At 42.4% G+C, this 12,664-nt stretch overlaps 1 protein-coding gene across 3 annotated transcripts in view; it reads right to left on the reverse strand.

The window, feature by feature from the left end:
• Nucleotides 1–12,664, reverse strand: part of SH3RF1 (SH3 domain containing ring finger 1) — a 249,840-nt gene that overhangs the window by 40,226 nt on the left and 196,950 nt on the right. The gene's annotated exons all lie outside the window — the stretch shown is intronic.

Consider the following 12,664-nt stretch of genomic DNA (forward strand, 5'->3'; position numbering starts at 1 on the left):
TTTTTTTTTTTTTTTTAATACTGTAATGACCTTATCTCTGATACCTACATAGCAATAAAAAGTAATAAAGGTAATAAAAAAAAAAAAAAACATGAATCAAAACTATTCAGGCTTTGCAGTATGGGACCAAAGTTTTTTTTTTAAAGAATAACTCTCACTTCAATTTTTTTCAGTGTTCTGTCCCCTAGGGCAGAGTTTCTCATCTTTTCTAGTCAAGGCACCCTTTAAAATATGCATATTAAAGCACCCCATTCTAAAATGTGAAAAACTAAACGAATCGTTTTACTTTCTTGTTAAAAAAACACACAAATCGTTTTAATTCACGCAAAGGTGCTTATACTTCCAAAGAAAACACAGCTTTGAATACTGGTACTGAATAGTATTCCAGTGTTTCTCTTCTGCCTCTGTTTTTCTTCCTCGGTAAGCTAATGTGACTCCAGGGCTAACGGAGAAGGACAGGAGAGGGGCAAACAAGGAGGCTGTGCAGATGCCCAAAATCCTCCTTATCAACCAATAAGGTCATTGGTTGTTAGAATGCTGGTAGCTGTAATGGTGCACAATGAAAACTTATATCTTTTTAACTAAAAAAGGCAGGCTTCATCCACCCGCTGACTTGTACACAGATAAGGGCAATATTTAGGCATTTTTCCAAAGCACCCCTAAAGAAACCTGAAGACACCCTGTTTGAAAAAGGCTGCCCTAGAGGACAAATCACATTACTACTACTACTATTACTTGGTTCCATGTTACTACATGCTTTATAGGTCTAGCTTCGAGGTTGAACAGGGTACTTTTCTCTTCCCACTGTCATCTGACAACATAGCTAGCAAAGAGATGACTTTTTAATACCTGGCGTTGGTCTCTGCCCCAGGCATTTGCATAAGACAAGCAAACATAAGAGAAATGAACAGGGACAGAAGGCCGATGTGTTCCCCTCCCCTCTACACATTTCACTTGCTGGTCATTAAGCAACCATCTATTTGCTTAAAGGGGACTGCAGAGGTGGGATGAGGACACCCTGTCTGACCAGTATGGTGTAGTATGACATTTTGGTAGTTAAATAATACATGATTATAGAGGTCAGGCATCCAGCCCTCAGGGGGGGGACCATCCGCTACCAGCTTCAGGTCTGAGAAAAAACAACAAACGTTTCGCTGCCGGGAAACAGAATCAAGACCTGAGGTGCAGGGGGAAGGGAGGGGCCTTTTAACCTTGTATGTTTATTGTGTTTCCTGTCAGGTGGACCAATCATCTCTCAGGTTATGCAGTCCTGGAAGATGACTAGAGAAAATAAAGACATCTGAGGAGGAAAAAGGGATTCGGTTCCAAAAGACAAATGCCCCCTACACACGATTGGACTTTCCGACAACAAAACCGTGGATTTTTGTTCAAAGGATGTTGGCTCCAATTTGTCTTGCATACACACGGTCACACAAATGTTGGCCAACAATTACGAACGTGGGAACGTGGTGACGTACAAGACGCAAGACAAGCCGAGAAAAAAGGAAGTTCAATAGCCAGTGCGGCTCCTTCTGCTTGATTCCGAGCAAGCATGAACTTTTGTGCGTCGAACTTGTGTACACACGATCGGAAATTCCGACAACAAAGTTTTGATGGCGGAAAATTTGAGAACCTGCTAGCCAACATTTGTTGGCGGAAAGTCCATCAACAAATGTTCGATGGAGCATACACATGGTTGGACTTTCAGCCAACAAGCTCACATCCAACATTTGTTGTTGGAAAATCCAATCATGTGTACGGGGCATAACAGTCCCTCCAAAATGCAAAATGTTCCAGGGATCCCCCCTAGTCATACAGTATTTCCACTAATCGGATAGTGTTGCGCAATACAAATATTTGTTGGCGATTGTGATGAGGAAAAGCTTTTGCAGATTTTCTTCTTTTGTATTGGTGATAAAATTGAGATGAATGGAAATTTCCTTATGCATGCTTTTATTGTAATGGCAAGTTACACAATAGGCCCTGTGAATGTGCACGCCAAGTGAAGGGAAAGATTGAGCTGGGATCAAATGACTCTTTGCCAACTGATTGGATCCCTGCGTTTTTGGCCAGCTTGAGACATAATCGGTTGCGTTACTAGTTCTTTATGGTAGAGTACTCAAACAGGCATTGTGTCCTCTCTACAGAAAGGAGGAGGAATGTGCGGTGCAAACAATGCAAACCGCTGGCAAATAAAAAACCAACAGCGACAGCTACACAACAGTCAATCGAGCATTAAAATATATATATGCAGTTAGTATGTAAACAATGAAAACAGCATGTGGATAGTACATAAACACTCCATTTATGTAAAGAGTTAAGTCATAAGCCTGAAACTGTTCTGGAAAGCCTTCCAATTCAGCTGCAGCCTACCTGAAACCATGAAACCACAGCACCGAGGATTTTATACCAAACCCCTTTGATGTGTGCCGGGTCATTGTTCTCACTTTCTCCCCGTCTCTCTTCCTTTACTCTGTCTATTAACACTGCCACCCTTTGAAATGTATCAGTGCTGAGGGTAGAAAATCTGTAAAAGGCACATAAGGTTGTCTTTGAAAAGCAGTGATGCAATTGTTAGCCGGTAATCCATAAAACATTACACAGTGCTTTAGGATTCTCTGTAGCAAAACTTAAGAGGAAACAAGAGAAACAAAAAAGGCAGTCTGCCTCAAAGACATCATTTTCCTTTACAGCTTCACAAACTTACAAGGGCGGAAGAAAAAAAAAATCTAATTAGGCAAATCAGAAATCTACATTATGTCATAATAAGGACTGGATTTAGATGTACCCTAATCCACTTGGCAAATTTAACACCCATAGGCTTTTCTAGACACGAAAATGTGTCTTCTGTGTTCAATTTCATTGCAAGGTTCCAACTGGCAAACATATTCCTCCGTAGTTTCCGAGTTTCTTCCCATTTCTATTTTTAACAGAGAAGAAAAATGTTGTATGGAGTTCAACAGAACAGCAAGGGGAAAATCTGGCTGCCTGACGTGTCTCTATACACACAAGCTATTTATTTTCTTGTCATGTGGGATTTACAGGCCCAGAATAGCACATGTACAAAAGTCCCATAAATTGGCAGGCAGTGAAGGGGTTAATATTAACCCCCATGATCACCAACGCCTGTTCAATTGTTTGTCCCGTAAACCAAAATTGCAAAGGTTCTGAAAAGGCATCAAGTATTTCTTATAACGCAGACAATGCAGTATCCATGAGGGGAAAACTGCTTAACAGCTCAAAAAATCTCCTAGACCAGTGTTTCTCAACTCCAGTCCTCAAGGCGCACCAACAGAACATGTCTTCAGGATTTTCCTCAGTTGAAACGGCTGTGGTAATTACTAAGGCAGTGAAACTGAATAAATCACCTGTGCAAAATAATGGAAAGCCTGAAAACATGACCTGTTGGGGCACCTTGAGGACTGGAGTTGAGGAACACTGTCTTATGCCCTGTACACATGACTAGTTTTCCCGTTGGAATAAACTCTGATGCCGTGTACACATGAGCGGAATGTCCGGAATGTCCAGGAGCTTTTCATTGGACTTTTTACGTCGAAAATTCTGACGGACCTAGAAATAGAACATGTTCTAAATTTTTCCGATGGAACCAATTCCTATCGGGAAAACCGCTTGTCTGTATGCTGTTCCAACGTACCATGCAAGTACGGGACGGAAGCTATTGGCTACTGGCTATTGAACTTCCATTTTCTAGTCCCGTCCTACGTGTTGTACGTCACCTCGTTCTGGATGGTCGGAATTTGGTGTGACCGTGTGTATGCAAGACAGCTTGAGCGGAATTCGGTCGGAAAAACCTTCAGAGTTTATTCCTGACGGGAAAACCTGTCGTGTGTACAGGGCATGAAGGTTTTTCCGATGGAATTCCGCTCAAGCTGTCTTCCATACACACGGTCACAGAAAATTCCGACCGTGCAGAAGGAGATGACGTACAACACGTAGAACAGGACTAGAAAAAAGAAGTTCAAAAGCCAGTAGCCAATAGCTTCCGTCTCGTACTGGCTTCAGAGCATGCGTTGTTTTTGGTACGTCGGAACAGCATACAGACAAGCGGTTTTCCCAACAGGAATTGGTTCCTTCGGAAAAATTTAGAACATGTTCTCTTTCTAGATCCGTCAGAATTTTCGACTTAAAAAGTCCGATGAGGCACACACATGATCGGAATATACAATGAAAAGCTCCCGTCTGACTTTTTCTGCCGGACATTCCACTCATGTGTACACGGCATTAGACTTAGCACAAAGTGGTTTCTGTGGACTCCTTGGTTATCACTACAGAGAACGATTATTATTTAGTTTCCTTAAATGTCTGTATATCTGCAGATGCTAACTTTAACTATCCACTGAAAATTGCACAGTAAATAACAATACTCAAAGAGTGCATTTATTAAAAAAAAAAATTGAATTAAAAAAAAAAAAAAATGTGTAGCAATCTGCCCAGTGAAAGTTCATGTACATTTGTTCTGTACATATGAGGCAATAAACCCTGCACCAAATGTACAAAAAAAAAAAAATTGCGTATGGGTCCCCCCAAAATCCATACCAGACCCTTATCTGAGCAGGCAACCTGGCAGGCCGCAGGAAAAGAGGGGGGATGAGAGAGCATCCCCCTGAACCATACCAGGCCACATGCCCTCAACATGGGAAGGGTGCTTTGGAGTCACCCCCAAAGCACCTTATCCCCATGTTGATGGGGACAAGGGCCTCATCCCCCCAACCCTCGCCCAGTGCTTGTGGGGGTCTGCAGGTGGGGGGCTTATCGGAATCTGGAAGCCCCCTTTGCCTCCCCCCTTTGTGACTTGGCAAGGGGTACATTGTACCCCCACCAATTCACAAAAAAAAAAAAGTGTCAAAAACAGTAAAAAAAAAAAAAAAAAAAAAAAGACAGGAGACACTTTGGGACAAGTCCTTTATTAAAAATAAAAAAACAAAAATGTCCAGTATTGTCAATTAATCTTCTATCACGCTTCTTCTCGGTGACAGCTGTTATATAGCCACCCGGTGATGTAAACAGATGACCCCGCCCCCTCGTGACGCCAGAGGAAGGTGGGGTCACCCATTTACATCACCAAGTGGCCCCACCTACAGCTATATAACAGCTGTCACAGAGAAGAAGCATCACTCGTCGGGAGCCTTCCATGGAGGCGGAGCTGTTGCGCTCTTTTTTTTCCTTTTTTCCGTTCGTCCTTTTTTTCAATTTGGTGCAGGGTTCCCCTTATCCATACCAGACCTGAAGGGCCTAGTATGGATTTTACGGGGACCCCCCATGCAATTTTTTTTTACGTTTTGGTTCGGGGTTCCCCTTAATATTCATACCAGACCCAAAGGGCCTGGTAATGGACTGGGGGGGACCCATGCTGTTTTTTTTAATGAGTTTCATCTATATTGCAGAGACCCGTCAATTCATTGCAGCTGCGATCAGTTTTAAATTATTTTTTTTCCTTCGGAAATGTCATTTTGAGAGGGGGATTGGCTATGCCCAACCCCTGGATAGATTACTTGGCAGCTCAGCTGCAACACATTGCTCGGGCTTTGCTCACGGAGTCGGTAAACCTGGCTGGGGGGGCGGACCCAACCACAACCCTGCTGCGTCACATTATGGGAGTAAACAATGTGGCTATGGGACTGGAGGCACTGGCCTATGCTAAATCTAATAAACTCTTTCCCACCTATGTGCTAATGCAGAAGGTATAGAATAAGGCTAGGCAGCTGCAAGACATCAATGGATTTAAGAGTTTTAGCCCCATATGGGACAATGGACACTATGAGGAACTTCAATCGTTGCCGTGTGGGCCAAGATGGAAGCAGTGTGGTATTACACTTATGACTCATATCTTTTCAGACAGCAAACTGAATTCCTTTGCATCCTTACAGGCTAAATTCAACAATCCCCAGTATATGTACTTCCCATATATGCAATTACACCATGCGATTAGGGCCCAGTCAGAGGGAACTTTGTGGATACAATCTCCTGCCCCCATCTTCCACTACATGGCGGAGGTCTCTCATTTCAAGGGATTCATATCTCAGTGCTATGCCATGCTTTCATCTATACATCTAGAGGGCTTCCCTGCCAGAGTAACACCCCTATGGGAAAGAGACGTGGGCATATTTGAGGAAGAACAGTGGGAGGAGGCACTGCAGGCGGTTAAGATGTGCTTTCTAAATGTTGCGCAACGCTTACCCCCAACTGTACATCATGTAGTGGATGCATTTTACCACTGCAAAACTGCACAGGCTGGGTTTCATAGAAAACCCAGAATGCACTAGGTGTTCCAGAGACCATGGCCACCTTGTCCACCTGTTGTGGCGCTGCCCCAAGTGACATCTTTATTGGACTGGGGTTGTTGCTACCATTAATAAAGCATTTCAGGTTGCTGTGCCGATGGACCCCAAGCCATGCATCTTGGGAATATTGGATGATCTCTCAATTGAGCACATCCCTAAGCAAGCAATAGCCAGAGCACTATTCCAGGCACGTAAGCTCATCCTCAGACACTGGAGGGGGACAGAGCCCCCCACTCTAAAAGAATGGATAACTCAAATGGGGGACACCCTGCGGTTTGAGAAATATATCTACCAGCATTGGGGTCGTCCTGAAAAATTCAATACACTATGGTCCCCATAGCTGGATACTCCTGGCCTGAGCCTAGTGGAGTTGGTACTAGACAGGTTGTTTTCATGACGAAATGAGTGATCCCTACTGCAAATGTTTGATCCCTACTGCAAATGTTTTCTGAGTACGCTTCTACTTACACCTAATGGTGTTGGAAGCTAGTTAGAGGGGGGCAGGAGTAAAAAGGCAGAATGGGGAGGGAGGAAGGGACAGGTAGAGATATACTGCAACTTTGCTTTGAACTAGTGGATTGTGATAATGATGTGTTATACCTTCTATGCTAATATCAGATGTGAAACCTGATATGTTGAACTGTATGTTTACTATTATTTCAATAAATTCTGATTTAAAAAAAAAAAAAGAAATGTCATTTTGCTGTGGTATTGTTCTAAACATGTAAAAACTGCGCCACTTTACTGGCATACTAAGGACCCCCCCCCCCCCCCCCGGCACGATATTTAAAGGAATATTTGATTTTTATTGTTTCACTTTAAGCATTATTAAAATCACTGCTCCGGAAAAAACTGCAGTTTTTCAAACTTTTTTTTTGCATTGATACATGTCCCCTGGGGCAGGACCCAGGTCCCCAAACACTTTTTATGACAATAACTTGCATATAAGCCTTTAAAATGAGCACTTTTCATTTTTCATGTTCGTGTCCTGTAAACTTTAATGGTGTTCATCCAAATTTTTTGCCTGTTCGCAAGTTCTGGTGCGAACCGAACCGAGGCGTGTTCATGTTTTTTTCCTCATTAATGTACACACAGCACCCCATATTGACAGAAAAACACAGAATTGTTGACATTTTTGCAGATTTATTAAAAAAGAAAAACTGAAATATCACATGGTCCTACTAAGTATTCAGACCCTTTGCTCAGTATTTAGTAGAAGCACCCTTTTGATCTAATACAGCCATGAGTCTTTTTGGGAAAGATGCAACAAGTTTTTCACACCTGGATTTGGGGATCCTCTGCCATTCCTCCTTGCAGATCCTCTCCAGTTCTGTCAGGTTGGATGGTAAACGTTGGTGGACAGCCATTTTTAGGTCTCTCAAGAGATGCTCAATTGGGTTTAATATTTGGCTAATATGTGGCTAATATTTGAGTGCGGCTGTCCAAAATTAGTTCATGTTTAATGCTTAATTGGGTTTAAGTCAGGGCTCTGGTTGGGCCATTCAAGAAAAGTCACGGAGTTGTTGTGAAGCCACTCCTTTGTTATTTTAGCTGTGTGCTTAGGGTCATTGTCTTGTTGGAAGGTAAACCTTGGCCCAGTCTGAGGTCCTGAGCACTCTGGAGAAGGTTTTTGTCCAGGATATCCCTATACTTGGCCACATTCATCTTTCCCTCGATTGCAACCAGTCGGCATGTCCCTGCAGCTGAAAAAACACCCCCACAGCATGATGCTGCCACCACCATGCTTCATTGTTAGGACTGTATTGGACAGGTGATGAGCAGTGTCTGGTTTTCTCCACACATACTGCTTAGAATTAAGGCCAAAAAGTTCTATCTTGGTCTCATCAGACCAAAGAATTTTATTTCTCACCATCTTGGAGTTCTTCAGGTGTTTTTTTTAGCAAACTCCATGCGGGCTTTCATGTGTCTTGCACTGAGGAGAGGCTTCCGTCGGGCCACTCTGCCATAAAGCCCTGACTGGTGGAGGGCTGCAGGGATGGTTGACTTTCTACAACTTTCTCCCATCTTCCGACTGCATCTCTGGAGCTCAGCCACAGTGATCTTTGGGTTCTTCTTTACCTCTCTCACCAAGGCTCTTCTCCCCCGATAGCTTAGTTTGGCCAGACGGCCAGCTCCAAGAAGGGTTCTGGTTGTCCCAAACGTCTTCCATTTAAGGATTATGGAGGCCACTGTGCTCTTAGGAACCTTAAGTGCAGCAGAAATTTTTTGTAACCTTGGCCAGATCTGTGCCTTGCCACAATTCTGTCTCTGAGCTCCTCAGGCAGTTCCTTTGACCTCCTGATTCTCATTTGCTCAGACATGCACTGTGAGCTGTAAGGTCTTATATAGACAGGTGTGTGGCTTTCCGAATCAAGTCCAATCAGTATAATCAAGCACAGTTGGACTCAAATGAAGGTGTAGAACCATCTCAAGGATGATCAGAAGAAATGGACAGCACCTGAGTTACATATAAGAGTGTCACAGCAAAGGATCTGATACTTAGGACCATGTGATATTTCAGTTTTTCTTTTTTAATCAATCTGCAAAAATGTCAACAATTCTGTGTTTTTCTGTCAATATGGGGTGCTGTGTGTACATTAATGAGGAAAAAAATGAACTTAAATTATTTTAGCAAATGGCTGCAATATAACAAAGAGTGAAAAATTTAAGGGGGTCTGAACACTTTCCGTCCCCACTGTATATCAATGTGTCTAGTTGTCATAAAGGCAAAAAAACAACAAGGAATATATTGCATAAACATGGTAAAGGAAACAAAAGGCTCTGTCTATATAACAGACTGTGTTTTACAGCTCTACCTACATTTTTAAATTCAACCTTTCAGCTTAGTACTACTTAGCCCTGTGATCTCTTCAATTACCTCTTTCTAGCTAGCTTTGACAGTTGCTGTCTATGTAATACAATAATTGCATGCAAGTTCTCTGGTTATTAATTTTGCGCTGTCTCCTAAATGCACTTCTAGCAAATCACTTCCTTATGACTCATTGATGACTTTTACTGTTAACATTTTTAGTGCTATGAATATTAGCAGCAGTAACTGTATACTTCCCAAAGCAAATACTAAAAATCTAAAACAAAAACCAAACATGCATAACTAACACTGCCTTCACATTTCTGTTTTAAGGCAAATGTGTGTCTATCAAAATCAATTAAAAAAAACAAAAACATTACAGTGGTTCTAAAGTTAAAATGTTTTTTTTCCTCCCTAATGCATTCCCTGCATTAAGGTAAAAAGCCTCATTAACTGTTCTATCCACCCCTCTTCCTAAACACTTACTTGACTCCTCCTGCTGCTCCCGGCTGCAGCACCCCTCCTCTCACATCCTGGTCTCACAGGAGACCCCATGAGCAGCTGCCGCCAGAGTCACAGGTTCCTGCTGCTGTCAGTCAAACTCCCATGACGAGGGAGCAGGGGCATGGCTTACGGGCCCCCTGTGATGCACACTCAGAAGCACGTGCAAACACGGGTGCCCCCTGAGCACCCAGCTTGCTAAGGGGGCACCTGGGGGAAGGAGGAGGTAAAGGACCATTCTGTGCAATATTGTTATAACATCTTTTATTAGAAAACAAACAAACAAAAATAAATAACCTTTAGTATCACTTTAAAACGTCAGCCAACACATGCAGGTACGTGTGTTGTTGCGTCTTTAGGAGTTCAATGATTTCAATGGTAACGTATGTGCAATAAAAGAGGTGTGATGGACCCATCAAATCACCTCCTCACCTACCTGTCAAACACCTCTGAAAAGCACTCTTAACACAGATTCAGCCGCACGCGTAAAAACGTATCTTAAAGCTAAGTGCAGCTTTAGTGCACTTATCCATAGTGGGCTCAGTTATTCTGTCAGGGCTTATACTTCATCATTCCCATTTTGCGGAGACCTTGATGTGTAGGCTGTACAGCTTCTCCCCCAAAATCATCCCACTTGGCCCAAACTTGCTGTGTACGTGCATTGCGAGCCTATACAGCACGAACATTGAAGATCAGCGAGGACAGGCAAGTATGTGCCTTGACAGAAATGCTGGGGAAGGGCACTATATGTGCACTTACCCTTTACAGTACAAATTCTGCATTAAAGAAACCGCGCCATTGCATTATTATATTAAACAGTATTGCATTCAAGGATAAGTTCACCTTTAGGAACAATGCTGAAGCCACTGTGTACAAAGACAGTGCATCTAGGCCCTGCCCCTCTCTCCCTTGTCGCAAAGGGAAAGGTGCAAACCCTGTGAAAACAGGAAGTGGGAGACGAGCATAGCAATAGAGAGAGTAAGGACTCAGGTAAGCATAAGGGATGGTGAGGGAGTAATACCATTACCTAAACATTTATCTTAATGCAAGGAATGCTTTAAAATAAACAATGTTTAAGCTTTAGAACCACTTTAATATGTACATAGGCAACTCATGCAAACGTGACAGCCAGAATATCTTGATGTCTGCATTAGGCATGGCTGCTTTCCTGGGAAATAAAAGATAGTAGTGATGCAAGTTCTGACAGCCCCAGCATCACTGGTAACTGGCATTTGCCCAGCAGATGGTAAGACTTGTTACATGCACAGCACGACTTAGTGGCTGAAAGGTTGCCATACATTGGCAGAGAGCCAATGTATTCAGTATTTCTACTTTTTTTTTTTTTTTTTAGGCCCATCTGCAGTGATGTGCAGAGGAGGTGAAACCAAACAGAAGTACCACATGTTTATTGTTTCTACAACTGTTGGAGACATCGGAGTCCAAAACCCGCAAATCTTGACACAAAAAAAGTTATTGTTCTCTGGAATGGTTGCTGGAGCAGCTCAGAGGGGAGGTCGCTGTACTTCACTAAAATTGCATCGTTAATACAGCGAACTTCTCACGACCTTCTCAGAGAAGGCAGAAGAGGTGGTCTTTTACCTCAATGCACAGAATGCATTAAAGCGCTTGTTACCCCAACACTTCATATTCCTGATATGTGCCTGCTGTACCATGTACTTGTATGAGAAAGTATCCTGTTCTCTTTGTATTGCTTCCTTTATGTGAAATTCCTGGTGTTCTTGTTAGTCCCCTTTCTTTCCTAATAATAACTGACCACACTAAGCAGGAGAGCACAGCATGGTCAGCTGTCTAGCTATGCTGGGAACTCAGTATACTCCCCTCCAATTATCAGACCTGTTCTGACCCCCCCCCCCCAATGAACAGCCATTCACTGGGAAGCTCAGTCTGCTGCTGCTCTTACTCCCCCTGGCTCGCATGCAGCTGAGAACAGAGAGAATGTGATTACTTATAAAAAAGGGAAAAAAGGTATTTATAATACTTTTTTTATAGCTATACAAAAATGTTTTGCCTTTCATTTTTATTTCAAACTGAATGGGTTGTTTTACAAGGTGATCGTTCGCAATCACTTTAAGGTAAAAAACCATGAGGCTTTAGAACCACTTTAAAGATATGAAAAGTGTGAAAGTAATAAGGATGTGATCAGAGAGAGGAAAAGGGGTGTTGGAGAGGTTGTAGAAAGTGCAGAAATGGAAGAATACAAGGTCATGGGAGTTGCCATTGGAGTAAGCACTAGCGTGTGTCCATTGCATTAAGCCAAAAGAAGAGGTTAGGTTGAGGAGCACGAGAAGCAGCTGGGGTGTTATCCTTAACAGGGATTGAGAAAGTCACCAAGGATACTTCATCAAGGAACCATGAGGCTAGTCCTAGAGGCTGATAAATCATTGCAAACCTCAGAGAAACCGAAGAAAACCGATAAATACAGTGGGCTTCAAAAAAGGAACAGGATAAAGAGGCAGGTGCAGGATAAAGTGGCAGAGGTAGGAAGAACTTTAATAGTGCTTTGTGGGAATAGAAGAAAATATATACTTTTTAGGAAAAAGGTATGTAATGTGTCAGTTTTACTGCTAATGTCCATTTAAACAAAATTAACAAGTGTGTTTGCAAGTTATATATGAGATTACAATCCCGTCACTGACATCTAAAATACAGGGTGGTATATATTGTAAGATATTCTATCCAGCAGTAAACTTATTTCAGAGCACAAATGGTATACTAGCTACTTGCTCACTATGTATTACTTGAAAGTTAAAAGATGCCAGGCCTCCTACTTCCTTACTCCGTGAAAGGCGAGACCTTATGCTTTCTCACTAAGACGTTTAGGGTTAGCATTTACTTTGGATCACAAAGAAATGAAGTTAGACCTTCTATTTCTGAGAAGAAAGATCTTAAGCCTGCTTTTTCCTCAAAGATCAGAAAGACATAAAACCTGTCAAGCTCTTTTAGACCTAGAAGACTATGATTTCCTCCCACAGAAGCTTCTGGTTCTCAGAGAACAGAGGGAAGTTGGGAATGCAAATTTCAGAGATCAGAG

This window comes from Aquarana catesbeiana, linkage group LG01, assembly GCF_042186555.1.
Source record: "Aquarana catesbeiana isolate 2022-GZ linkage group LG01, ASM4218655v1, whole genome shotgun sequence".
Taxonomy (NCBI): Eukaryota; Metazoa; Chordata; class Amphibia; order Anura; family Ranidae; genus Aquarana; species Aquarana catesbeiana.